We start from the raw sequence: 27,781 nt of genomic DNA on the forward strand, positions 1-27,781 counted from the left end.
TTTTTTAAAAAAAAAGGATTTAAAGCTATTCTAATTTAAAAAATGTACAAAGGGACTATGTAAAGCTTAGAAACACAAATGTAAAAGTATATTTCGTGTTTAGAGTTAAATTTAGATCTGAGTTTCCTCAAGACATAGTAAATAGGGAAACCTGATAATATTTATATCTTTAGCAGTAAAACTTTCATCCTGTAATTAATGCTAAGATTTTTCATTCGTATCTTTGTACAAAGCAGAGCAACAATGTCTTTAACGACAGTTTTATTTGAGTTACCTAAAAGCACATTATTCACTATTCATTGTGGGTAAATATAAGTATTCTTATACTTGATACAAGTCTAGTTATTGAACCATTATCCTATGTAGGAGTTTTGTAAGAGTTTAAGTCATTACAGGTCTGATGACTTGATATTTGGAAACAACTTAGTATACATATCAGAGTGGCTTTTCAGCCTTGCCATTGGATTACCTTTGTCATATATCACTTGGCTCAACTTAACTTGACAGGAACTTGATTAGAGAAGCTAGATGGTGTTCACTTGACATTTAGCCCTTTGTTTGGAGTGTGAATAATCTGAGATTTCTATTGGAGTAAGTTCTAGAGGGTTTATATTACAGGATTATAGTTAGCAAAATTACCAAGAAATGTTTATGGATGCAAGATAACCACAAATATATCCGTTACCTATTTAGAGCACTTGCATTGGAATTTCTTAGTGTTTCTTATGTAGTCAAAAGCAATAAAATAAAATAAACTACAAAGTATTACGTTTTATTTTTTTTCCTTTTTACAATGGAAAAGTAATCACTGTATCAAGATATAATCGGTTATGTTTCAATCAGTATGGAAAACACCCTTCCTTTAAGCCATTGTTCCTATGACACTTAAGTTCTCTAGTCTAGAAAATGTTTCCAGGCTCAGCAACTTTGGAATTAAAGTTTATTGCCCTTTCCCTATCCTATAGCTGTAGAAATAGGAACTGTATCATTACAAGAGAGACTGGCCATGTAATACATATTATGGGTTAAAAATAATTCTTGAATTCTTCTACTATTGTTGTCTTTTGCCAAAATAGAGAAAAGAAATTGAGGGAATAATCTTGTCTCTGAGTCTTTGTTGAGATTAATTTGAAATTTTACTGGAAACATTACAAACAGTGATACCTAGTGTGTTACATAAAGATGCTCATTAATGAGTTATTGATAATAGTCAAATGTTTGGGGTGAATATATATCAATAGCAGACTATTTAAAATTATGATGCTCCCATATATTTACAAAAATATGATAGGGATATTAACATTAAAATTTGTCACAAAACTATACATACTGCAGTTGGTTACACATTTTTAAATACTTATATTAAAATATGAAACCAGTTCTATCTGATAGAATTATAGATATTGTTTCCTTGTGTTTATAGTTAGACCTTAAATAAATTTTGAAATAATGTTATTACTTTTACAATGAAAAGTTATGACAGAATATTGCAATAAAAATAATCTAGCAAGAATTTTCTTTAACATCACACATTTCTTGAAAGCAAGCCAAGAATACTTTTTTTCATTCCTTTGATGATGAGTTTAAGGTATTTGAACAAGTCTTAGGGGACTAACCCTTCATCTTACTGCCTTAGAAGTTTATGCATGAACCTCAGTTTTAAGCAATGAGTAGATCATTCATTTACTTAATTCATCATTTATTGAGCACTTATTATATGCTTAATAGGACTTGAGAATACAAAGATAAGTGAGGGTTTTGGCCCCCGGGAACTAAATGTTTAGTGGAGAGATGATCATAAACATACACAAATCCATGTTAGGCTGTGCCAGAGTGTGAACAATGTGGTTGGTGACACATGACTCTTCTTGAAGACTCACAACCAGGAGGGGCTAGAGGGGACAAATGGCTGGGGAGTGGGGTGATCTGGATTCCTGGATTGTTGAGTTAGCTCAGGGCTAATTCAGAAAACCTTCCACTTCTAATTCTTCTGTTAAACACCATTATAGTAACAGTGTCCATTCTGCTGTTATTAAGTTAGTCTTGGTCAATAACAGCCTTAGAGTAATGTAGATCTGCCATTCCAAGCATCAATTCTGTCTATGTATATGTAAAAGCAATTTGACTGAACTTTATAATCTATAATTCTGAGAAATCCACAACTCCCATTGTTCTTTTTCAGAAGAACAATGATGAAGAACAATAGAAAAAAATTATTGCCAGTGTAACTTGATTTTCTGTGCGTCTCCATTGCTCATCTGTTCCAGATGGTTCAGGCTGATTGCTGTCTCTCTCTCTTAATGTGATAAGCGTCAATAAGATGATTACTTCAAAAAACCTTAAGCTTCTACTTAGAAAAGGCTAGATAAATGCTAAGTAGTGTGTTATTTAGGTGGACCAAGAGAGGCCAGATCACTAGAATACAGATAGCATATAAGTTAAATCACTGGTGTAAGACTGCTAAACAGTGAAGAAACATTTTAATATATTTCATCCAGAATATGCCTTTCTGCACATATGCGATAGCAAATAATGTCTATTCTACCTGTTACTTTGTGGGCATCTATACATATAGCTACTGATTTTAAAAATTATGTACTTTAAACTGTTTTTTCTTTCAATTGACAAGATTGGGGAATTTGGAGTTATAGCTATTCTTTTCTTTCACTTTTTTCCCTTTTAAAGCCATCCACATTTTCTTTCCTGCTGCTTTCTCACACAATAAAATATATACATACTTAAGTGTATGTATTTTATATCAATATATACTTTGTATAATGTCTTTATGAAACACAGAATAATTTGAGACTTAAAATAGATAAAATGATTCTTTACACTCTAAAAAATTATAAAGTCCTTCAGCTTTTAGTAGCCCTCAGCTGCCTTATTTATCACAAATTTAACACTGCATCTAGGTTTAATCTGTATTGTAAAACACAAGTAGATCATTTCCAAACCTGTGCTTGTCACAGAGAAGGCCTTTTATAAATATCGGTTGACTCAATGAAGTTATAAATAAATAAATGTTTTTAGCCCTTTGAAATATATGAAATGTGTCTAAAAATATCTGTTAACTCAAAGTCAATGCTAAACATAAAATGAATTCCTAAGAAGGCTCTTCCAGGCGTACAGCCATATGGATTAATGTTTCAAAACTAGTCATTAAAAACCTCTTTCAACTGATTTTATTTTCCTATTTCAAAAGACAAATGCAGTTTGTAGTGTCATTGCTTAGAGTTCCTGTTTTCTGTTTCACAAAAAGTGTGTACTTGTGTTATTGAATATACAACTTGATCCCTCATCTCAGTTAGCAAGCAAGCCCTCTCTAAATTTAAAATCATTGTAGATCACACTGTGATCTCTTAATATTAATTTTGTCACAAGCATGTTTCTTAACAGACCCTTCAAAATTACTTTGAAAACTATTGCTCTCTTGAAAGTTCCGTGTGTGTCAAAATGAGAACTTTGGGTTACCAAGATCAGCAGAGAGCATCTCCATGAGAAAACTTAGTCTCAGAGAGGTGCAGTAACTGCTCAGACCACAAAGTAGAAGAGTCACACTTGCATCCAGGTCAGAAGGCTCTGAAGCCCTTTTAGTTTCCTTTACAAACACTGCTGATTTGTCCCCCAAAATATCATGAGAGTTTGTATGTCCATTGTCATTTCATATCCTTCAAACAACTATAGGTCGGGAGGCTGTAGCCCACAGACACATTTAATTACCTTAGGGACAAACAGCTGTGACTTTATGATTGAGAGTTGTATGGCTAAGCTGTAGGTATCTATGGACGTGTTGGTTAAAAACAAACAAACAAAAAAGCATTCCTTTCTACCCTGTGACAGTCTTTGCACTTTGAGAGTAGTAGTGTCATGGGAAGTTTACTGTAGATTATGGAACAATTACTGACTTGAATCCCAATTCAGCAACTAGAGAAATCCAAATCTACTTTTTTTGAATTTTACTCTATAGAGAAATTAAATGTTTTGAAATATTTATTTGGTAAAGGGCATATCTGAATAGTCTCACTGAAATTCATTATACCCCATAGGGAAAACCTAGTTACAGGTAGTCGAAGTACAAGCGTAGATACTATATAGTTTATGATGACACATATATGCCATGATTTGCCTAAAACTGACTGGACAGTAAGAGTTAATTAAGGAAATTTCCTGTGGAGATGAAACGATGTATCAGGCATGTTCCTCGTCTCTGTGGAACTTTCCAGAGGGAAAAGACTGGGCCAAATCTGTCAGGACAGTATGAGCATCCTGGCAGGGCAGCATGAGGCAAGTGTACCTCACACTATTTGTATCTTCATAACACCATGATTAGAGTAGAAGAGCAATCATGTGCTTTTTCCTGACCGTAAGGAACTCTTTTGGTTCCATGGTGAGTAATGTTTTATTCTTTAAGTAGTATGCCATTTATTTCATCTAACTTTTTCCTCTGTGTTTTAAAATATTCGACAATTTAGTAGCATCCCAGCAGGGTGTCTCTTAAAGCCAATAAAATGAGGCATTTTTAAGTAAATAGATTTTACAGTGCAATGTTTGAAATTATGTTTCAAAAGTTTCATTAGCTTCTAACGAGCCAAAGACATGGTTCATTGATATTAAATGTTCCACATAAAGACATCTATTTTGGAAACTATATGACTATAACAATGGTAGGTTGAAGTTAATATGTGACCCTAAAAAATCAAGTGACCCTAAGAGACTGGGAATGCCATGTTCATATAGTTATAACTCACGTTTTTAAAATAATGAGTATTCAGAATGGTATACATAGCAAATAGCTAGGTAAAGTTCCTGCCCAAGGAATTTCTATTATATTTCTCTTCTTTCAGTTCTAATCTGTAGTCCAATTCCTCACTGTTAATACCGAGTTCAGAAAGAGAACGCGCAGATGTGATTTCTTATCTGATCGCTAGATGGCATCCTGCTCCCCCATAGAATGCAGCTGCTCGGGAATTTCCAAGCGCAGTTCACATAGAAGCCTAGAAGACGATGAGACAGTTGATTTTGCCATACGGTTTTGATTTATTAAAGTCATCAAAGCAACAAATAGCACGTGTTCCTTTGCAGTCAAAAGGAGGGTAATGATTGGGGTTGTAAACAGTATCAAGGAAACAGTCATTACTTAGGAAAAACGTGAAGTATGCTTTTAGGAGGTAATTCAGAAGGAGGTCTTTTACTTTCCAAAAACTCATCAGAAACAAGGAAACATCTTGTTCTTGCTTGGGAAACTGGTTCCTAGTCAGTGAGCCATGTATTAAAGAATAGAAATACTGGCGAATGTTGTAAAGTTTACACAGTCATTTTCTGCAAACCAACCAAAAGATAAATTGCATTCTGCGCAGTCATAGGCAAACAGTCATGGGCTATTTACTGTCCTACCCAAAAAGGCCATGCCAGATCCCTCAGAGCACAGGGATGTATCTAAAGTGTCCATTTAACCTTCCTGAGCAAAGATGTACACTTGTTAAAATGGAGTAGAAGACTTCTCTGTAGGAAGTACTATTCATGTCTATAAAATTGTAGACTTTTAGAAAATTGAGTTAAAATGATTCAGAGGAAGTCGTCTCAATGCCCTTATTTTAGAGAAAATATAGATGTAGCCATTTCATGTACTTAAGATATTAATGGACTAAATCACAATACATTTGTGACAGATTTTCACATTATAATTTCCGAACTGTTTGTCAATAAATATATAGGCTCAATGGTATAGTTTGGGAAGGTGAGATATTGCTAGCTCAGAATATTAAAAATCCTTTCCCTTCTCTTCTGGCACATGAAAAAATAACTATTCCATAGAACTTTAGAGACTAAAAATCTGCACCAGTAAAATTTAAAATAGATTATGCAGAAAGAATTACTGATTACATGCAATGTTTTTCAGGATGGTGATTTTAATATGGTGTTGGTATTTTAAGGATATATGCAAAAAACCAATTATGTATTTGGCTACATTATTGTAATACAGCTAACTACTGAGAAATTGGAAGGGGGTGATATTAGGTTATTATCAAATTTCAGAACTGGGTTTTCCTGCTTTGGTTCATTGACTGCATTGAATCTTTGTGTTGTGGGTGGTGTAAAAGTTTCCTTTTCATTCCTTCTTTTAGGAGTGGCTCTAGGGAATCATTAGGCAAATGCTTGTTGGTTTTCCATAATAATTATCTCTGAGCCTTAATGGTTTCTGGTTTTGGCCCCTCTTCACTTTCTCCAACTTTAGGCAGGAGTTCAGAATGGCTTCCAGTTGCGAAAAGAATTCTCAATACAACTTACCATGTAGTCTGTGTCTGTGTGGTCTTGGCCAACTCTTCAGGCCTGGCCAGGCATGATGTTGTTGGCAGAAATGAGGCTCTGCCTCAGCTTGGGCTCCAGCTCTGCCTTTTTGCCTGAAGACTTTCAAGATTTAGGGAGAGTGCATGAATATGTGAAACATTTTCTCTCCAAGAGTGTGCCATAGACACATGGAACGCAGCCATCTTTTAAAGCTCCTGAGTTTAGGAGTACTATACTTCAATGCAAGTTCTCTTAGAATTAAAATTTTTAATCACTTAGAAAGTATCTGGGGAATAGGAATTCCAGCGTTTGCTGAATATTCCATGGGTAGTGCTTTTGATGTGAAAGGTATTTTTTTAACAGGAAAATAATAAACCAATACTTGATTTTTCTTTACTGTTTGGAAAGATAACTAATTATGATGGTTGTTGTCTTTGTCAACCCCTATATACCGTTTTGTATTTTCATCGCCTACCATTCACCCCAAGCTTATTTTATAGTTGGAAAAGAATTGTGCTAGCCAAACAGGAGTTATCTTTCCATCAGGTAGAGGAGTTATTGCTCTTTCATGTGGTGATCTGTTTGCCTGATTTCTATTTGGATCTTTGGTTATTTCTTCCTTTGATCCCCCAACTCAAAGGAAGGTGGTCAAGGCCATACTGTTAGCTTTAACCAGGGTGGGAACATGACCTCAATTTATACATTGCCTCTTAGATTGATAATTAGAGGAGGTAATTATCAACCGGGACAGGATCACTGACTGTATTTAACTCTGCTGCAGTTGCCAGGCTAAATAGCCAGAACTTATACTTCATTTCTGCTCTATCTTCAGAAATACTCTGTACATGGAAACATGTGTTGAAAGTGTGTGGGTATTTGTTGGGTGTATGTACTTTAAAATTCTCCTTGGAATAGTAACTAAAAGAGCTATGCTGATCATTGCAGTAATTAAATCAAACAAAAATATTAACATTAATACCTGAAATAGAAGAGTTTTTTCCCCCATTTTCTTTATTACCTCTCTTCACAATTCCAGAATTAGTATATATATGCTCACCACATACATTGAAATAATGGAATCCTGTAATAATAATAACAAAAACAGTAAGAATAATAATAGCTGACACGAGGTATTTATGTGTCAGGTACTCTCTAAGCATTTTACAAACATTAACCCAATTTTTCACAAAAACTCAAGTTAGATGCATGATTGTTATTTCCAATTTTTAAATGAGAAAATGGAGAAGCAGGTACTCTGATCTGTGTTCTTTACCATAATGCTATGCTATTTTTCATCAACCTGCCACTGCCTTTTCTGCATTTGCTGATGGGAGTGCAGGGCTATAGAATTGACAAAGTAGAGCACAAATTAATTTTGCATAAGGTGAAAGTGAAACTCAAGGAACATTTAGGGAATGGACAATGTGCAGTGTTGTGGATCTATAACTTTAAAATTAAGGGATTGAACTAGATGATCCCCCAAATTCTGGGTTTTAAATGGTGGCACTGACTGGTAAAATACAAACTTAAAATTATTTAATATTTTCACATTATGAACTAAAAGAGGATGAAAATGCATAAAAAGTTCTGAGGCTGTAGGAGGGATCTGTAAGCTTGCAAAAAATTAAAAAAAAAAAGAAAAACAGAAAAATTCTTATGGTCCATATTATGACATCAAAATATGGAATGAAAACTCTGGGTTTAGAAATTTCCCATGAAGTATTTTAAGTGTTGAAAAGCAATGTCCGAGACCAGGGCTCTCAGCAAGCCCATGGCATCCTATAGTGCCTAGCATGTCACAGCAACGGTCCAGAAATAGTTGAAATTTAACCATTTTGTGGAGTACATTAGTGTGAAACCAGCTTTTTGAGGGATAGGCGGGTGACTTCAGCATGAGTCAAAGAGCAATTCAGCAATCAACATTTATATAAATATTTATTTTAAATTATGCACTTATATGGGGCATTTAAGTAATTATTTACATTCAAATAAAGGGAATTATCCATATGATCATAATATTACAACTATGTCTTTCTTTTCTTTCATACCCTATGTCCAGCAGTTTCTGATTCTATTATGTCTTCTGAATTAGCATCTATATTCCAAAAGAGTCAATGACCCTCAGTAGCCTGTTTTTAAGTAGCTGAATTAATTCTAAGGGAAATATCAGCATTGACCATAAAAGTGATAGACATAAGTAGAATCCCAGAAGGATGCCTTACAAGCATATATAGCATTAAAGAGGTTGTTGATAACACTTTCCATTATACATAGCCTATTAACCTTTACTCTTGCTTTACATATTCATCGTATTTAAAATTTTCATAATTTCAAGTATTTGCTCAATATCAGTTTAAAGATGCCAAAGAGGGGGCTTCCCTGGTGGAGCAGTGGTTGAGAATCCGCCTGCTAACGCAGGGGACACGGGTTCGAGCCCTGGTCCAGGAGGATCCCACATGCCACGGATCAGCTAATCCCGTGCGCCGCAACTACTGATCCTGCGCTCTAGAACCCGTGAGCCACAACTACTGAAGGCCGCGTGCCTAGAGCCCCTGCTCCTCAACAAGAGAAGCCACCGCAATGAGAAGCCCACGCACCGCAATGAAGAGCAGCCCCCACCTCGCCGCAACTAGAGAAAAGCCCGCACGCTGCAACGAAGACCCAACGCAGCCAAAAATAAATAAATAAATAAATTTATTTTAAAAAATGCCAAAGAGACTTAAACTGTTGTAGTCATCATATGTAGTCTAAGGATACACTTATTCTCAGCCTTTTAAGGTTTGATGATGGGTAGGATTTCTACAGAAGTAGGGAGAGCAGTTATAGACAGAGGAAAGAACACTGGACAAAGGCACAGAAACAGGAAGCATGGTGCAATTTGGGAAAAGAGCCAGTGGGCCAGTGAGCTCAAGTACAGGATGAAAAGAACTAGCGGGCAGATGCTGATGAAATGCCACAGGAAGATCCATCTGGAATGGTTTCATGGGAGCATAGACTGGGTGTGTGGTCTAAGAAACATTGACTGGTGGATTAGATTTGGTAAGAGGTAATGTGGCCTTAAGTTGGTGACAATGAAAAGACTCAGGGACAGATAGTACAGGTATTTCAAAGATATTGTACCATATTACACAAATCAATATGGTCGTTGAGAAAGAGTGAGACACCCAAGGTGATTCTTGGGCTCAGCCCTGAATAACTGAGAGAATGATGAGGCAGGAGCAGAAATAGGGAAATCAGGAGAAGATCCTGAATTGGGAGAAGATGTTGGGAGAGATTTGTTGAGTTTGAGTGTTAGCAGGCAATGCAAGTAGTTATGCCTAACTTGGAAGTGAAGTCAGGGTGGAGGTAGGAATTTAGAAAATGTTTATATAATTGGGCTATTCAAAGCCAGTGAAGTGGTTGAGAGAAACTTTAGAAAGCAAAGAGAAGAGGGCTTATGGTTAATCTTCAAAAAGGGAGTGGGAAGTAGACGCAAAGCTAGTGAAGAGATTTGAACCTGAGTAGATAAAGCAGCAGGAGGAGAACCAGAGTAGTTCGATGTCTTGGAAACTCTCTCAGAATTTCATAAAGGGGGATAAGCAATAGTTATCCAATCTTTAAAATCAACCTGAATGATAAATTGTGGCACTGTTATGAATCCCATGGGAGAAGAGGGATGATTTTAGAGACTCTTATCTTCTCTAACACTTATCTTTTAATTAAACACAGATGTGGACTTGATTGCAAATCACATTTAGTACTGTATATAATCTAAACTTGGCGACACCAGTGGTTGCCCCTTCACAACCTATTTCGTCTCTTATGTTGCCAAAGATACTAATTCATCAGATGCCACTCTTCTCAGGGAAGGCAGTCTTATCCCCAGGTCAGGGTACATTGGGTAGTCTACATTAATCAGGATGATCTCTTGTTCCCTAAAAGTGATTGTCTTAGTAATGGGCAGGTGACACAGTTCTGGAGCATGAGGTGTGAAGTAAGTTTGCTGGAGGGCTTCTTAACTATAGATGCTTAGGGGAAGCATTTATTCTGTGCTTTGCCATGTCTGCAAGTGATTTTAGTGCTATGGTAGTCATCTTGTGGCCACCAAAGGAATCCTGGCACTTGCAGGATGTGGAGGAGAAAGATGGAAAAGATGTGTTTCCCAGGATATTACCGTCATGCACGTAACCAAACCGGCAGTCACCTGAATTTTCTGGCAGCTGAAATTTGATATTTCCTCATTTTTAAAGCCAGCGGAGTCATAGTTTTCTATTACCTGAAGTCAAAAGCATGCCAACTGATATAAAATATAAAGTTTTCATTTTAACTTTATTGTCATCATCGCGGAATTGCCAAAGCCTCCATGTAAAGAAGCCCCCAGAGGAGGGCTTGATGAAAGAAATATTTTCTTCTGAACCATAATAAAAATTTCTGACAGGGAAGCTGAGCAAACCTAGTGAAGTTTCTCCGGCTAACTGGAAATGTGTGTGTTTTGCTAAACAGGCAACAGTTGGTAAATCAAATTTTTGAATTGGACTGCAAGTTGTATTGGAATGTAATATTCACTCACATTGTGCATTTCATGAAATTACCCTGTTTTTGTTTTTTATTTTGGCATTTTCTAAGCTGTAGTCTGACCCAAACACATTATTCATTGTACAGTACCTATGTCCTACCTTACACATGCTTAATACATACAGTGAAACTGAGTGTCTGCCATCTGGAAGAGGGTACTGCAGTCCATCTTGCAGAAAAGAGCTCGAGTATTAACAAAAAAACAGAGATTTCACTCTGACACCAATAGCATCTGTCATACCCCTAACATAGTCTAATTATAAGCCAACACTTTCATTCTTCTTGGAATCCAAAAATCGGGAGGATTGAGGGGGCGAATTCTTAAGGGATTGTGAAATCTATCATTAGTAAGACTTTTTACAATTCAGTTGCTTACTCTTTTTAAAAATCTGCCATCCAGGAGTCTTTTTTGGTAACAGTAAGCCATGCTATGCATTCCTATGAATAAAATGTACAGTAACTGCATCCAAAAATCAGTGACTGAGCTGTTTGGCTCCTGCTTGGATATTTTTTTAAAAATCTGTTTAGGCAGAGACCCCTTATTGCTTGTTGAAAAATTCCAAAAGATTTGGGACTATGTTTAATAAATTGAAGTAACTATATAGGATTCCTGTAGTTTTTTCTAAAATAATGTTTTTGGAGATTTTGTTGTTGTTACTGTTATTTTGGGGGAAAGGCCCATTAAAGAATCCAGCAAATATTGGGAGAATTAGTCTTTTTGGCATTTATAGTAAATTAGGTCATTTCAGATAATCTGCACATTAAATTTTGCTACAATAATTGTGTGCTTGTGTACATAGTCCATATGTAAGCTATCCAATCATAAGACTTTGCTAGAGGGCCTGAGGAGGAATTCTTTTGAATGTAATGTTGTTAGCGTCTTTTTCCTTAGTTGTATTAGATTTCTTTTTGGATAGAAATTTTATGTTGGGAGAAGTAAGAGATTCAGTGACCTGAGGCAGAAAAAGTATATTCCCAAGAGGGTAAGATAATTACTCCATCAACTTGGAATTCTGTTTAGAATGTCAGCACCAGTAAGAGTCCTTGGAGCGTTGTGACTACTCCGGCAAGTGCACTAACATAAGAAGTCTGTCCATTAGTCTGTCCATGATCACAAGGTCATGGTTACTTTGTTTGCCAGAATACCCGGAGGGAGCTCAAGGTACAAACTCACGTTTCGACCATGGAAAATTTACTTTCTTCACCCTAGGAAGACTCTGGGCAGACCACCAGTCTATATACCTTTGGTGACATTTCAACTTTATTTGTATGGTGTACGAGGTCCAATTTTAGGGAGACATATAGCTGTAGAGAGCAAGAGGTCATGATAATGAAAAGAAGTTACCTCATATTGGTGATTAGGTGTATGGCTCCACGAACATGTGTTTTCTTAGGCACTAGTAATATCCTTTTTGGAGATGGGATGGCATTCCAAAAATGTCTGTCCACAGGAAATTGGCAGTACCTAAAGATAATGATAATGAGGGGAATATGTTCATCTTAGTCTGATGTACAGAACTTTGCCATTTAAAAAATTCATTTCCCTGAAGTGTAAATAGGTTAGCTTTAATAAAGAGGAAAATGTTGTTATTGGCATCTGAACTTTCATCAACTCTACAAATTTCTTGTCAAGATTTCGACTGTTCCTAAAATACATCAGAATGAAGAAAATGCCTTTAAAAATAGTCAAACCAAACCTTGGTTACTTTGGCTTCAATTTTAAAACAAAGTATAAATCTTTATTTACAGATAGTATATATATATTTTGCATGTTTTTTCTGCCCTTAAATCTTGATTTCTCAGAATTGGGTACCGAACCCTATATACCAAACTCCAATATAGAAAACAGATAAAACTGAACCATTATGGTTGAGTTAGGGCAGGGATGAGTCTGGAGATTCACTATTTATCTTTCTCCTTCCATCTTTTCCCTCTCTACTACAGTTTCACTCAAACTTTTTACCGAAAGGTCTTTGTTTCTAATTCCCAAGTCTTGGCACCCGTTTGATAGGTTTTTCCTTGAGTCTGAGCTCCATCAAACTGCGTAACCTGTACCCCAGCCTCAATTTCCCTTGTCCCTCTCTCTCTTCACATTTAGTCAATCATTGCCATTTCATCACAGAAATGTGGATGCATCTCTCTTCTCTTTCCCTTATGTCTTAATTCAGGCCCCCCTTTTTTCTTCTTTGGACTGTTTACCTAGGCCCCTCACTGATTTTCTGTTTCTGATTCATTTGTTAATAGTTTCTAATTTTTCTGATATCATATGTCATAAGACAAGGAAAAAAAAGATTGAATGTGAACTCCTAATATGTTTATCTAGGTAGGTATGAATTTATATGTTATATATATGTACTAATATGTAAAGTTTAAAAAGACAAATATCAAAATTAAATAGGATTTTACATTCACACACACAGACACACTTTTATATTTCTTCTCATACCCTGTGGATGGCTTGACTACCCTCTAGCATACCCTCTAGTGAAGTGTGTACTCCACTTTGAAGACTATTGCTCTATGCATGACAGGGAATCTTTCTGAAATGAAACTATATACTTAAAGTCCTTGAATAGATCTCAGTGACTAGTAGATAAAGTCTAAGTTCTTAAACACAGAAGCAAGGCTGTTCATGAACTGACTGTTGACTGCTTCTCAAATCTAAAATAAAATAATACCTATAAAAGATCTTATTAAACAATTTACACTTGCCAAAATATTAAATGATTTGAACTTGTCAAAATAAATATGTTAATACATAGCTTCTTGAACAGTCACAGATTTAGTTGTGTTGTAGGGTTGACTGGGCCAACATTACAGCCAGACTATGTGGCATGAAATATCTACTTGACTCTCACAAAAATGTTAAAAAACGAAGAATGTTAAATTTTTGGAGGGTATTGGGGGATAAAATGCATATGTGGGGTTCTAGAGCATTTATATATATCAGTCCTTGGGAAATTAGTGAGCAAGCAAAATAAAATAAAATAAAATGTTGGTATTAGCATCAGAAATTTCATTGGCTCTACAAATTTCTTGTCAGTATTATGACTATTTCTAAAGTATATCAGAATGAAGGAAATTCTTTTAAAAACAGGCAAACATTTGTTACTTTGGCTTTAATTTTAAAACAAAACTCCACATCTCTTTTGTTTCTTTGTTTTTGTTGAAGTGTAGTTGATTTACAGTGTTTCAGAGGTACAGCCAAGTGATTCGTTTACATATATATGTATTTATTCTTTTTCAGATTCTTTTCCATTATAGGTTATTACAAGATATTGAATACAGGTCCCTGTGCTATACAGTAGGTCCTTGTTGTTTGTCTATTTTATATATATAGTGTGTATCTGTTGATCCCAAATTCCTAATTAATCCCCCCCCCTTTCCCCTTTGGTAACCATAAGTTTGTTTTCTATGTCTGTGAGTCTGTTTCTGTTGTGTAACTAAGTTCATTTGTATCACTTTTTAAGATTCCACATAGAAGTGATAGCATATGATAATTGTCTTTCTCTATCTGAGTTACTTCACTTGGTGGAAAAAGAGGAGACATTTCCTGTACATGTGTTAAGATGAGATGAGCTTAAGAAAAAGAGCAGAGCTGAATGTTATGTTATCCTGCTAACCTTTGTCAGGCCCTTCTGCCTTGATATGGTTCAAATTTCTGCTGTATATTTTGATACTTTCTGTCTCCATAGCAGTTTCCCAGGAATATATTGCCAGAAATGACACTGAAAATGCAATTAATTTATAAATAGATCCTCCTGTTTCATAGAAGCCACTATTTAGGAAATTATGTGAGGTATTGTGGGAGACTGAACATATGGTGGAATAGTTCATTTGCTCAGAAAAATATAAATAGTTAGAAATACCAAAATATAACCAAGCAAGCATCAGACAGATTAAACGATTATTCAGTATTTCTTTCATATGGCAAAGAAAAGATTTAAAATTGATTTTCTATTTGAAAAATATCAGTGGAAATAAGCAAATGGGTAATTTCTAAATCTTATTTTCTATGTAAGTGATGAAGAAATAAATAACTTTGTTCTAGAAGTATTAGGGAGACAAACGGCAAAGTTTAATATGAAGCGCTGACTCATAATAAATACTTTCTTTAAACCTAGTGCGTAGAAAACTAGGGTTAATATTTTCCCACTTAAGATTTCATCATTGATGAAGAATTCTAGATGTCTGTTTGTACATACATTACTTATTCATAAAAGGGTTTGGGTAGAATTAGAAATGTCTGCAATATATAAACTATTTTGAAAGGAAGACAATTAATGATAAATAGCAGAAGTAAAAGTTATCTTTCTGGAATCTGGGAATCTCTCCCTTCTCTGCCTGTTTTCCATTGTTTGACATATGAAATATTATAAAATTAAAATATAAAACAGTGAGTATCTAACTGTTAAAGTTCTTTTCATGGAGGGTTATTTGCCTGGTTTCTTAGATGCAATTAAAAGGAGAGGGTAAATGTGGTTTCCTTAAAAGAGTGCTTTTCTTTCTTTTGAGTTTATGAAATTGCTTTAGGAATAGCAAACTCAGTGCACCAGTGGTGTTCAGTTCTCATGAATTTTCATTTCAAACCTTTTAAAAAGTAAACTCTATGAGTAATGTGATCAGATGCACGGGAAACTGAAATTAAAGCACTCAAACTGTTGTGACAAACAACAGATATTCAGGGTCAGTGCAAATAAGGCTACAGATAATCACTCTATCTGCTCCACTGTTGGCAAAAATGAAGCCCAGATGCTGCAGTGTACCTTGTCTTCCTCTTGTATCTTGGCCATTGACACATAGGATTTACAAAGGCAAATCTAAATTGCTCAGGCTTTCCCCTGAGATCATGTGAAAGAGTTCCTCTCCATCTAAAGTATTTTCTTGTTTTCCTGTTGATTCAATAGGTTGGGCTACTAGATCCATTAGAAGAAAGTGGAGAGAAGGCCTCAGTGAAACCTTCCTCAGGGTACAGCTGCTTGGGCCTATGGCCATTGAACTGCTGCTCTTTCTGTCACCAGGCCGCCAAGACACCCCTAACAGACTCTCAACCTAATGCTCAAAAGAAATTAGATTTAGAGAGAAGCAGGCCTCTTATGCTATTTTCTTTTTCTTTTTCTTTCTAATAGATAATTACATAGCAGTCAGCTCTGCTGTAGTGACAAGCAGCCCCACTCTCAGTGTCTTAAAATTCCAAGCCTGTAGTCCTTGCCTGTCTTACATGTAGGTGCTACTAGTCTGCAGCTCTGCGCTGTGTGTCTTCTCGTTTTGGGATTCAGGCTGAAGGAACAACTCCTATGTGGGACGTGCTGTTCTTACAGCAGAGGGAAAAGAGAAAGAGGCTAGTGGAAGCTCAAGATGTTTCTTAGAGTTTTTGGTCTCAAATTACATACTGTCACTTCCACTCACTTTCCACTGACCCAACCAAGTTTATGACCAACTAGACAATGAGGCAAAGCAATATATCCCCCCCTGCAAGAAGGCCTAGAAATTCACTGCAAATCTTCTTCTAGAGAAATGAGTGAATTGTTGAGAGCAATAATGCAACCCACCATGGTATACAGTGGGCAAAATGCCTACCCCCAAGGCACAGCTTTCTCCTACACTGCAGTGTTCCTTTGCGTCATTTTTTCCTATCAAAAATGAACCACTCTCAATTCATCTTAACCTGATTTTTACACACCTATAAAGAAGGCAAGAGAGATGCAGTGGGCTCAGAAATAAGTGAGAATATTGCCATATGTGTGATTTATTCTAGACTCTGTCCAGGTTCTGCTTCATTCCTGGGTATCTTGTTATGGAAGATTAATAGATGCATGGTACACTCATTATGCACAAGTTTATTTACCTAACTTTAGCTCAGAGAGTACAAGCCAATTACTGGCCACTTGAACATGCAGAAAGAAGTACATCTGTGTGTTGTTTATGCAAAAGTCCAGAGTCCTACGTGTCAATTTGCAAGCAGACAAAATGTGGGCCGCATGTGGGCTGGATATGTCAACACCTTGGTCACTTTACCTGTCATTAATTGTTGTCATATAAATTAGCATCCTAATGACACGCCCTCACTGCTTTTACTCTTTGTCCTCCCTAACCCCTTAACTTGGGGCAGGGAGTAGAGTTTTCAAACATTATTGGATAATTTTATCTCTTTAGAAAATAATACTAAGGCAAAGCTCTTTAATTTGAGCAAATTTTATCTGTTTACTTTTAACAAACATTTATATTACTTTAACAAACAAATATATGATTTATATTGTGAGAAATTTAAAAATTCTAATATGTTTATTAAAACTTGACTTCATAAAAGTAAAACATGCTAAGATCTTCAGGAAGATCATTGCAGGAGCTAGGTGACAAAAAAAAGGTAACAATATTGCTGTTAATGGCAATATTGGAAAACTACTCCTGTGGTTACAAGTGCATCAGTGAAATCACCCTTTCTCCTGTGTCTTTTTAGTACTAGCCATAGAGTAGACTGGCCAGTAGGGGTTACTGTATGCATTACGATCTCAGAGTGGTGAATTAGAGCTTGAAAAAAAATAATGACAGTATCTTTTAAAATAGCTATTCTCGTGGTGAATTTAGTTACAAGACTCAGGATTTGTGATAACTTGTTTTGAGTACTGTTTCAGCAGCTTTTATCCCATTCATATGACTTTGAGGTATATCTCAGTAATTCATTCAGTTAGCCTTACTGATTGTCTGTCCTTTATTAAACAAAATCCAGAGATCAAAACTGCAAAGTAGCTCTATAATTCCAATTTAGCATCTTTTTTTTCCTTGGGTAGTATTCTCCATCCCTGAGGTTTGGATTCTAGACATCTTAGAACACAAAGTTTTGTATGAATGCAGTCACAATGCTAATTTTTAAAAAGGCAAATATACAACCACTTTCAGTGACCCTAGGACAGCACCTGCTCTCTGGTCGGGTGGCTCTTTAATTTCAGAAAATAAATTGCTTTTGAAATTTAGAGAGAAAATTGGAGAGTAAAAGGAGGGCAAAATAATTAATTCTCATGGTTGTTTGTCCTTGAGGAAGAGAAGATAAATGAAAGTAAGTGGTTTTAAATGCAGTTTCCATTAAAAAAAAAAAGAAAACTTGAAAAAGATAAGTTTCCTGTCTGAAGCCCAAATTGATAAAAATGAGTTCTGCTTTCCAAACATTGGACAGAAAAGACTTGATTAGAATAAAATACTATCACCTTTAAAATAAAGAAAGAAAGAAATAAATAAGTATTATCAGAGGATTGAAATGCAAAAGTTATTAATTTGATGTATCTTTTAAAAACATTTTTATTGATATTTTATTGACATAATTCAACATTTCTTTAAAAAAATCGAGTTTGTTACAAGATACTTGCAAGAGAGTGGGAGTCTTCTAACTGCCCATGTCTTGATGCATATGGAACCTAAGGATGCCCAGTGTGGTTCAGACCATGCCCTGTACACTGGAGCCGAAGGCTGGCCTTTTGATGGGTGAGAAAGAGTATGTTATAATAAATAACTTATTCAAATATGGTTAAAACTCTTCAGGCAGTTTGGGGTAGATGTTAGTGTAGCTGAACACCATGTCAGAGAAAGGGCACAGCTGCAACAAAGTACTAAATAAAAACAATATTTTTGAATAGACCATCCTTACCTGTTAAGGCTTCATCTCTTCTCTCATAGCATTATTACTGGAAAGGCCTAGAGGCTACACTTTGAAAAGAAAAGCACTTCTTAGTTGTGGTTTTAGTTTTCATCATAGTTTTCCCCACTCAGCTAGTTTGTAGAAGAAACCAAAATGCAATTAGTCGTTCCTCTGTACCAACAATCTGTCCCTAACTACCTAGGTTTAAAAGACTTTTCTTCCTGGTTTCTTCTACTTCTTGTGTGATGGAATCATTTTTAGGACTTTATTTCCCTTCTGTTCAAAGTTCTCTTCTAGTTCTTGGAAGGAAAGATTTACCCTATTTACCTTATGTTTGCCAATGAGGAACCAGTAGGTTTGTCCACCTCCCTAAGCGATTCACTCTAAGCAATTTCTCCCATCAGACATGTGGTTGAAACGTGCAAAAATTGCTTTTATTTACTGACTAAAACATATCCCTTCCTAGCATAGAGGTCTCCCTTGGAATTTGTAGCTTTAGATTATACAGTGAAAGCTTGGCCTTAAAATATTTAAGTTGCATCAAAATTTTCTAAAAAACATTATAAAGACATCTTTCAAACCATGCAGTAAAGGAGAATCTTTGGCACTGTCGTTTATAATTATGGACCACTGGAGTCGTTCAGACAACATCAGACACCAGGTGGCCCATTTGAAAATCTAGCTGTCCAGCTCATAGGTAGTGGGTATAGAGTCAAGTCTCAAAGTTTGGGGTTTGAATTCAGCAGACCTGAGGATCCCAGTACCCAGGACTATCACTTGCTTTAATAAGTATTTTTTCATGAGCTTCAGGTCTTTCTTCCTTTCTTTTTTTAATCTGTAAGGTACAGTAATGATATCTCTCTCTTATAAATTTTTAAGGATTAAATGAGATAATATATTTAAAAACGGATTCTCGCTCTACCAGGCATAGAGTAAACAAACAGTTAGTAGTTTTTTTTATTTTTAATAAGTGGTATTTGTAATTATTCTTTTTATATGTTGATTCTAATTCAACAAACTAGGGTGAAACTTAACGTCCCCTTTCTCACCCATCAAAGGGCCAGCCTTCAGCTCCAGTGTACAGGGCATGGTCTGAACCACACTGGGCATCCTTGGGTTCCATATGCATCAAGACATGGGCAGTGGGCTTCCCTCGTGGCGTAGTGGTTGAGAATCTGCTTGCTAATGCAGGGCACACGGGTTCGAGCCCTGGTCTGGGAAGATCCCACATGCCGCGGAGCAACTGGGCCCGTGAGCCACAGCTACTGAGCCTGCGCGTCTGGAGCCTGTGCTCCGCAACAGGAGAGGCCGCGATAGTGAAGGGGCCCGCGCACCGCGATGATGAGTGGCCCCCGCTTGCCGCAACTGGAGAAAGCCCTCGCATGGAAACGAAGACCCGACACAGCCAAAAATAAATATAAAAATAAATAAATAAGACCCGGTGCAACCAAATTAATAAATAAAAATATTAAAAAAAAAAAAAAAAAAAGACATGGGCAGTTAGAAGACTCTCACTCTCGTGCAAATAATAAAATTTCCCCTAAACCTATTTATAAGGATACTTAAGGGGTTTAAAGCCATTATGTATTTTTAGCTATTAATTCAAATATTTCGATATCTGTGATCATAAGGGCTATATTAATTTGCAAAGAGGGGTAACATAAAACACTGATTAAATTCAGATTGCAAGATATTAAATAGTGATTATACAATGAAAGTGTAATTCAGAAAAAGACTTATTGTAACATACAAAGTGTATTAGCACTCTTTGGCATGAAGAGGATTTATATATCTTTGTATTTATTTTATACATCTGCTGTTAATGAGCTAATGACGTGTGTGTGCCAGTTTGAAGAAAGAAGATGGTTTTTTGAGTAACAGTCTGGATGAATCTAAATACCAATGGATTAACACACAAAATCTCAATCCTCCTCTTTACAAATAATTAGATGGTATATATATTTATATATATATATATATGTATATATGGTATATATAGTTGGCATAAATATTGTAAGCTTATATGGAAACATATGGAGTTGCTGTTATTTTTTAGGAAGTAAGTGATGAAATGTATTTTTCACTAGAAACTTAACCTAAAACTTTCATTTGTTCAGTGGTCTCGATTCATTTTAAAGATTTGGAGATTAAGACACAGTTGCGTCCTTAGTTCGTTGGTGATTAAAGGTCCGCTCATTGGCAAAATGGGAAAAAAAATCATTAGTCTTGTATGGAATTGTTTGACTCCCCAGAGTTTCAATTCTGCTTGCAATTGTGAAAAATAAATTACTCTTTCTTTTTTTTTTTTTTTTTAATAAATGTATTTACTTATTTATTTTTGGCTGCATTGAGTCTTCGTTGCTGCGTGTGGGCTTTCTCTAGTTGCGGTGAGCGGGGGCTACTCTTCATTGGGATGTACAGTCTTCTTGTTGTGGCGGCTTCTCTTGTTGCAGAGCATGGGCTCTAGGCACGCGGGCTTCAGTCGTTGTGGCGCGGGCTTCAGTAGTTGTGGTGCGTAGGCTCAGTAGTTGTGGCTCACGGGCTCTAGAGTGCAGGTTCAGTAGCTGTGGCACATGGTACTTAGTTGCTCTGTGGCATGTGGGATCTTCCTGGACCAGGGATCGAACCCGTGTCCCCTGCATTGGCAGGCAGATTCTTAGCCACTGCGCCACCAGGGAAGTCCAAATTACACTTCCTGAGACACTCTTCATTTTAGCAATTATAGTAGCAAAGAATCATGATTATTCATAGAAGTTATTTGTAATGTAGCAAATGGTTATCATATTTCTTATAGAGATATTACTTTCAGATAGTCTGTTTTTAATTTTTTCTTTTCTAATTTGTCCTTTCAATATTTCAAAAAATTATGTTGTGACTACAATTCTAAGTATATATTTTTCAGGGATGAGAATAATTGTAATAGCAGCAGTAGATACCATTTATTGAATTCTTACCATGTGCTTAGTATTTAATGTGGAGTTTTTGCTCCTAGAACTTACAACAGCTGTAGGAGATAGGTTCTATTATTATCATAGTAAAGACACTGAGGTTTAGATACTCCTGAAGTTCTCACAACTGATGATGGTATTGTGGCTAAGGGCTTAGAAATACCAGAATCCTCTGCGGTTGCATCCTCCATACAGTTTAGGTTTCAGGCAGAGATGCCTAACTGTCCTCAAAGCCCAGATGCAAATCTTTGGCTCTGGTTGGTTTCTTGTCACCCACATGACACATGGACTTGAGAAGTGCTTTCTAGCAAGAGAGATGGCACACCTTGACTCTAGTTACCAGCCAGTCTTGGAGGAAGGAAGATTAAGAGAGAGCGCAGCATGTCCCCATATCACACTGAGTCCCTTCCCTAGAGAACTTGACCCAATGCCTTGTAATCTGATGCATCAAATTCACAAACTTTTCTTCCCTTGTGTGTGAACATGTGTGTGTTGTTTGTATGTAGGTGTAGTGTGTATGTAATGTAGTATGTATGTATGAGTACGTCCTGTGTGTTTGTGAGGTGTTTATGTGTGTGGGGGTGTATGTGAGCTGCGTATATGCGAGTGTGTTCTTTGTGTCTGTGAGGTGAGTGTGTATGTGTGAGGTGTGTATATGTGTGCCTATGGTATGTGTGGTATGTGTGTGTATGCGTGCTGTGTATGCATGTGTGTGAATTGAGTGTGTGGTTCAACTATTGTGTGTGGTGTAAGAGAGGTAGGGTTGTAGAAAGGAAAGGCAAGAGTAGTGATTGGACAAAGGGACATAGCTGAGAGTTACCTTTTACTGGAATAGTTATAACTGAAAGTGCTCTAGACTTGAACTTTGGAGTCTTGGGGTCAAGTCCTACCCAGCTCTGTAACTAACTATTTAATATTTGAAAGCAGCTTAGCCGGTTTGATTTTAGTTTTCTCATCTCTGGAAGAAAAAGACTTTTAACTTAAATGCTATGTGGGTTAAGTGAGTAATTTTAGGTTGAAGTTGCTGATAAACTGGAAAATGCTACATAAATGTAAGGTATTGCCTATTTGTATTAGTAGTGGTGTTATTTTTCCAACATGTTTTATGTTGAAATTCCAGAACAACAATATAACATGCAAGGGATTGTAATAAGAAATTTATTACTATGTGCTTCTATCTTCAAGGAATTTTTAAAGTTAATCTTCATCGATAATACATGGTATGTTGTATCAAAAAGAAGAAAGATTATGCTGTTATAATTCCATGTCTAGTGAATGTCTAGGATATTAAACACTTGACAATGTTAATTCATGGAATAATAAAGCCCATTTTAACTAGGAGCTTTGCTCTAAGATATAGTGCAGCAAACTCTACCGTAATAGAAGAATTTAGCATTGACTTTTTCAGATCCTTATTTTTTAGATATATGAGAATGGATGAAAATGGTATGGAACATAACCATTCCTCAAATAGTTAAGCATAGAATTACCATGCGATCCAGCAATTCTGCTCCTATGTATATACCCCAACGAACTGAAAACATATGTTCTCACAAAAACTAGTAAATGAATGTTCATAGCAGCATCATTCATAATAACCTAAAAGTAGAAACTCTCCAAATGTTCACTAACTGATGAGTGGATAAATAAGTGTGGTATATCCATACAATGGAATATTATTTGACAATAAAAAGTTATTCAGTACTAATTCACGCTATTACATGGATGAATCTTGAAAACATGCTAAGTGAAACAAGCCAGAACAGTATATTACATGATTCCATTCATATGAAAGCTTCATAATAGACAAATCTATAGAGACAGGAAATATATTATTACTTAAGGCTGGGGTGGGGGAGGGGCATGAGGGATTGGAGGTTGATGGCTAAGGGGTGAGAGATTTCTTTTGTGGGGTAAAGAAAATATTTTAAAATTATGGTTGGGTGTACAACCCTGTGAATATACTAAAGCCACTGAATTGTATACTTTAAATGGATGAATTGTGTGGTATTTGAATTATATGTTGACAAAACTGTTAAAAAATATAGAACAATTTTTCTAAGAAGCGAACCCTGCCCATTTATTGTACCAATAGCTCTGGGAGGAGCCCATCCTGACCTTCCTTGTTACAAATCCACGAACACAGACGGGATAGGAGGCAGTTACACTAACAAGGCATTCTAGACCACAAAGTCTGCCTGTAAGCTGATGCCTTTATCAAGGGTGAATGTCCAGCAGTAGGGAATAGATGAGCAGCCCTCAGCTTTTTAATATCCAGCCGTATGTTCTACAAGCAGCAGACACTGAGGAATGCTGTGTGAAGAGTCATTCTCTTTTCTCCTCCTGTCCTCTCTCCTCTCACCCTACCCTTCCTCCTTCTCCTTTCGCCTCTCTCTCCCTCCCTCTCCTCTCTATTTTTTCCCCATAAATTGCTCTTGTGACTCATTCATTTAGAGTTATAGTTGAGTGTACATTTGAAGTAACTGTTTTCTTTGCTTCCATGGTTTTGAAGTACTTTCCTGGACAAGATTCGGGAAAGTACAGAGTTAGAGTGAATCTTCTGTGGCCTAATTGCTAATAGGAAGTCTTTCAGGTATGAATGCCCTCATTCTTTGCTCTTTCTGTGACTTCTAACTGCATCCTCAACCCTCCAGAGTAGCATGTTCTGCTTCTAGTCTTACATTTCCACCCCATTCCACTTCCACGTACAAATATCACATTCACCCTGGTTTCAGATGATCTCTCAGGAGTAAAATGTATACTCCTATTACATTCTCACATATAATTACTGCCTTTTTAAAACCTTTTTTTTGCTTAACATTTAATTAAAGAATAGTCAGCTCAATATGCAGCTACGTGAATCTAGCCAATAGATGTATTTTATTAGCTTCAGTTTTGAAAGGGGGGATAATATCTTTCACTTATAAAAACCGATATTTCTATGAAGTGTCTTTTTTTGCATTGAAATGTTTCTGGAATGTGACAGTTCAGTTCTAATAACTATGATTAAATATCCATGAATTTGTTTTGAATAAGCACAGCCAGATAAGTGGTGTTTATGTACCTTGCAACACTATTTAAGATTGCTTCCTCAGCACGGAAATAATCACTGGCTTACCAAATAAGAGAATTCAGGATCTCTTGTGTGTCAGTTCCACGTTAACTGCATTTATAGCTCTGACAGTTTCCATGATGGAATTTGTAAAAAAGAAATGAGCATACAATCAGATCTGAATTGGTGTATTTAAATGAGTGTTTCCTGATCTCCAATTAATGGAAGTGTTGAGATTTAAAGAATGGTTTAGGAGTCAAGGTTTTATAATTGCTCTTCTGGGGAAAAAAATGGGTAGAGAGTAAAGTCCTGAAAGCTCTACTATCAGACAAATACACAATCATAAGGAAGTTAAAAAGCCACAGTGAAATGTACACATCCTAATTACGTTAACTTTGATATCTATTTTAAATAGATACCAGTATTAGCTGTAAGAGTTTCATATGTTTTGCAGGAGGGAGTTCTCTTAGTGTACTGAGTGTACTTATCACTGTTGTAAGCTTATACCCTGAGCTTACAACACAAACATTTTGTGCAAACAAAGAATCCAGGCTGGGATGTGTCAGTACTTATGTGGCCTGTCAGTGGAGATGGGCAGAATGGAAAATACGGAGAATTGGAAAGCCTTCTAGGGTTCATTGTTTTCAGTGGTTTTCAAAGTTAATAGCCAACTCTTATAAAGAATGAGTGGTCTGAGGCAGGGACTAACTCTATACCCGCGATGTTCTAAAACGATTGGTTCACAGACTCTGTGAAGCAGAGAAGCAGATTCTGAGAAAGAGAATTTTGGGACCACCACCTATGGAAGGGGAGGGAAGAAAGCAGATCTGGAGAAGAGGGAGAAGGAAAAGTTGTTCTGCAGTGCAGTCTCAAAAAAGGCCTCAGCAGACCCAGCAGAGAGTATGGAAGCTGGGATGGGCCTTCAGAGTTGTCCTAAACGACTCCTGAGCTGGACCTTTATACCCTCTTGTTTACTTGATATTAGATCCTTGGACAAGGTGGCCCTCGTTAGCTGACACAATTCACAAAGAGGGCTGACAACTGAGAGCCCTTCCTACACCTAGGGAAGTGAGTCATCCATTCCTGAAGGGGTTATCATGACAGCATCCACTAGGAATTGTGAGTTATTTTAGAACCAGCAGGCACTGGGAAATGCCTTGTGGATAGACTCCTTGCTTCTTTCATTCCTTTGTTTCCTTCTTTCTCTCCCCCCACCCAGTGTTTTTCCAAAAATAAAGGACTAGGCTGTGAGTTATCATGTGGAAGGAAAAGAAATAATCATTTTTTGAGTCCAACTAATCTTTTAATGTCAAGACATGGATTAGTTATTATTGAACTCAACAATCGTAAGTGTTTTCCATGGAAAGCTTAGCTCCATATATCTGATGACCCAAGTACCCCTTGTGACAGTTCCTATCTATGTGATGCTAGCATCCTGACAGCCAGATGGAATGTCAGGAGGAAGGTCCAGATAAAATTATTTTTTTCCTTGGTACTGAAGAAAAAAAGAAAGCATATTTATTGAGCGTCCCCTAAATGTGACATCAAAGATTTTTCTTATCTGGATTAGAAGTTGATCACAAATGAAACAGTACATTGATTTGAAAAGCTTTGTTCTCATTTTAACCACAATTCTTTATAAAATAAAAATTTACTAACCAATGTATAAAAATAGCATTTAATAAAACCTACGGCATATTTATTTGGGCTGCATTGTTGTTTGGACTATCTACGTTTATTTTTTGGACTTTTTTACATATTGCATTGTTTTGAAGCACCACAAAATAGCAAATGGTGGAGAAGCTGTTAAATGGATATGCAAAATCAGTATATTGAATTGGCAACAGAATGATATTGTTTATTATGTGCTGATTTTTTTAGCAAGGCGTTACAATAAGACAACCTTACCATCAAACATAGCATAGAAACTACTAGCTGGAAAACTTCTTAGGTCTTTAAAGTTGTTTTCAATGCTATTTGCTTTCAAGGCACTTAGAAGTATCACCTAAATGGCCCTTAAGAATGGATATTGGCTAAAGGCTGTGAAGTCTTTTAAGATTTTCATGAATTTTTTTTTTTTTTTAAAGATCACTCCTCAGTCAATTCAGGAGGGTTGTAATTGCTGGCTATACAGCACAGTGCAGATTCAGCCCTTGAAGACACACAAAGATAACTCAAGGAACTGATTTCTGCATCTTCAGCCACCTTATTCCATTAACCCTTAGAATTAATTCCCTCCAGACATAATTTGTATCAAGCAAAAGAATAGGAGTGGGGACTTCCCTAGCGGTCCAGTGGTTAAGAATTTGTCTTCCAAAGCAGGGGGTGCAGGTTTGATCCCTGGTCAGGGAGCTAAGATCCCACATGCCTCACAGCCAAAAAAACCAAAACATAAAAAAAAAAAAAAACAGAAGCAATATTGTAACAAATTCAATAAAAACTTTAAAAAATGGTCCACATCAAAAAAAAAAAATTAAGAGAAAAAAGAATAGGAGAATTAGAACAGCCTCTGAGGCTTTTTGGTGACTGAAAGAGTGATTGCTTTATCAACAACCTTAAGTGTTAGATTTACCAAAAGGAAAAAGTGTCTTAAATTGAACCATTCTTCTAATCCGTGCATCTTAGTTCTGAAAACATGTGAGTAAATATCATGTTGCTGAATCTAATTTGAAAAAGTGAGGGAGGGAAAGTACTGGATTTTTTCCCTCTTAGAAATTACATGTTGTTTGCAGTGTTAGGTTGACTGTATTTTTCTTGTAAAACCTCCTGTACATCAAGAACAAATTCAAACTAAAAATAGAACTACCGTACGACCCAGCAATTCCACTACTGGGCATATACCCTGAGAAAACGATAATTCAAAAAGAGTCATGTACTACAATGTTCATTGCAGCTCTGTTTACAATAGCCAGGACATGGAAGCAAACTAAGTGTCCATCGACAGATGAATGGATAAAGAAGATGTGGCACATATATACAATGGAGTATTACTCAGCCATAAAAAGAAACGAAATTGAGTTATTTGTAGTGAGGTGGATGGACCTAGAGTCTGTCATACAGAGTGAAGTGAGTCAGAAAGAGAAAAACAAATACCGTATGCTAACACATATATATGGAATCTAAAAAAAAAAAAAAAAAAGATCATGAAGAACCTAGGGGCAAGATGGGAATAAAGATGCAGACCTACTAGAGAATGGACTGGAGGACACGGGGAGGGGGAAGGGTAAGCTGGGACAAAGTGAGAGAGTGGCATGGACATATATACACTACCAAATGTAAAACCGATAGCTAGTGGGAAGCAGC

The 27,781-nt window shown here is 36.4% G+C and overlaps 1 protein-coding gene and 1 long non-coding RNA gene across 12 annotated transcripts in view; one reads left to right on the forward strand and one right to left on the reverse strand.

Moving 5' to 3' along the window:
* Positions 1-27,781, forward strand: part of PDE4D (phosphodiesterase 4D) — a 1,115,543-nt gene that overhangs the window by 468,302 nt on the left and 619,460 nt on the right. The gene's annotated exons all lie outside the window — the stretch shown is intronic.
* Positions 2,030-27,736, reverse strand: LOC309658609. Its single transcript, XR_014262314.1, has 2 exons — positions 19,988-27,736; positions 2,030-19,630 (listed from the first exon to the last, which is right to left on the reverse strand). It is a non-coding gene; the product is annotated as an uncharacterized lncRNA (long non-coding RNA).

This window comes from Balaenoptera physalus (genome assembly GCF_965194825.1).
Source record: "Balaenoptera physalus genome assembly, chromosome: 3".
NCBI classification, from domain to species: Eukaryota; Metazoa; Chordata; class Mammalia; order Artiodactyla; family Balaenopteridae; genus Balaenoptera; species Balaenoptera physalus.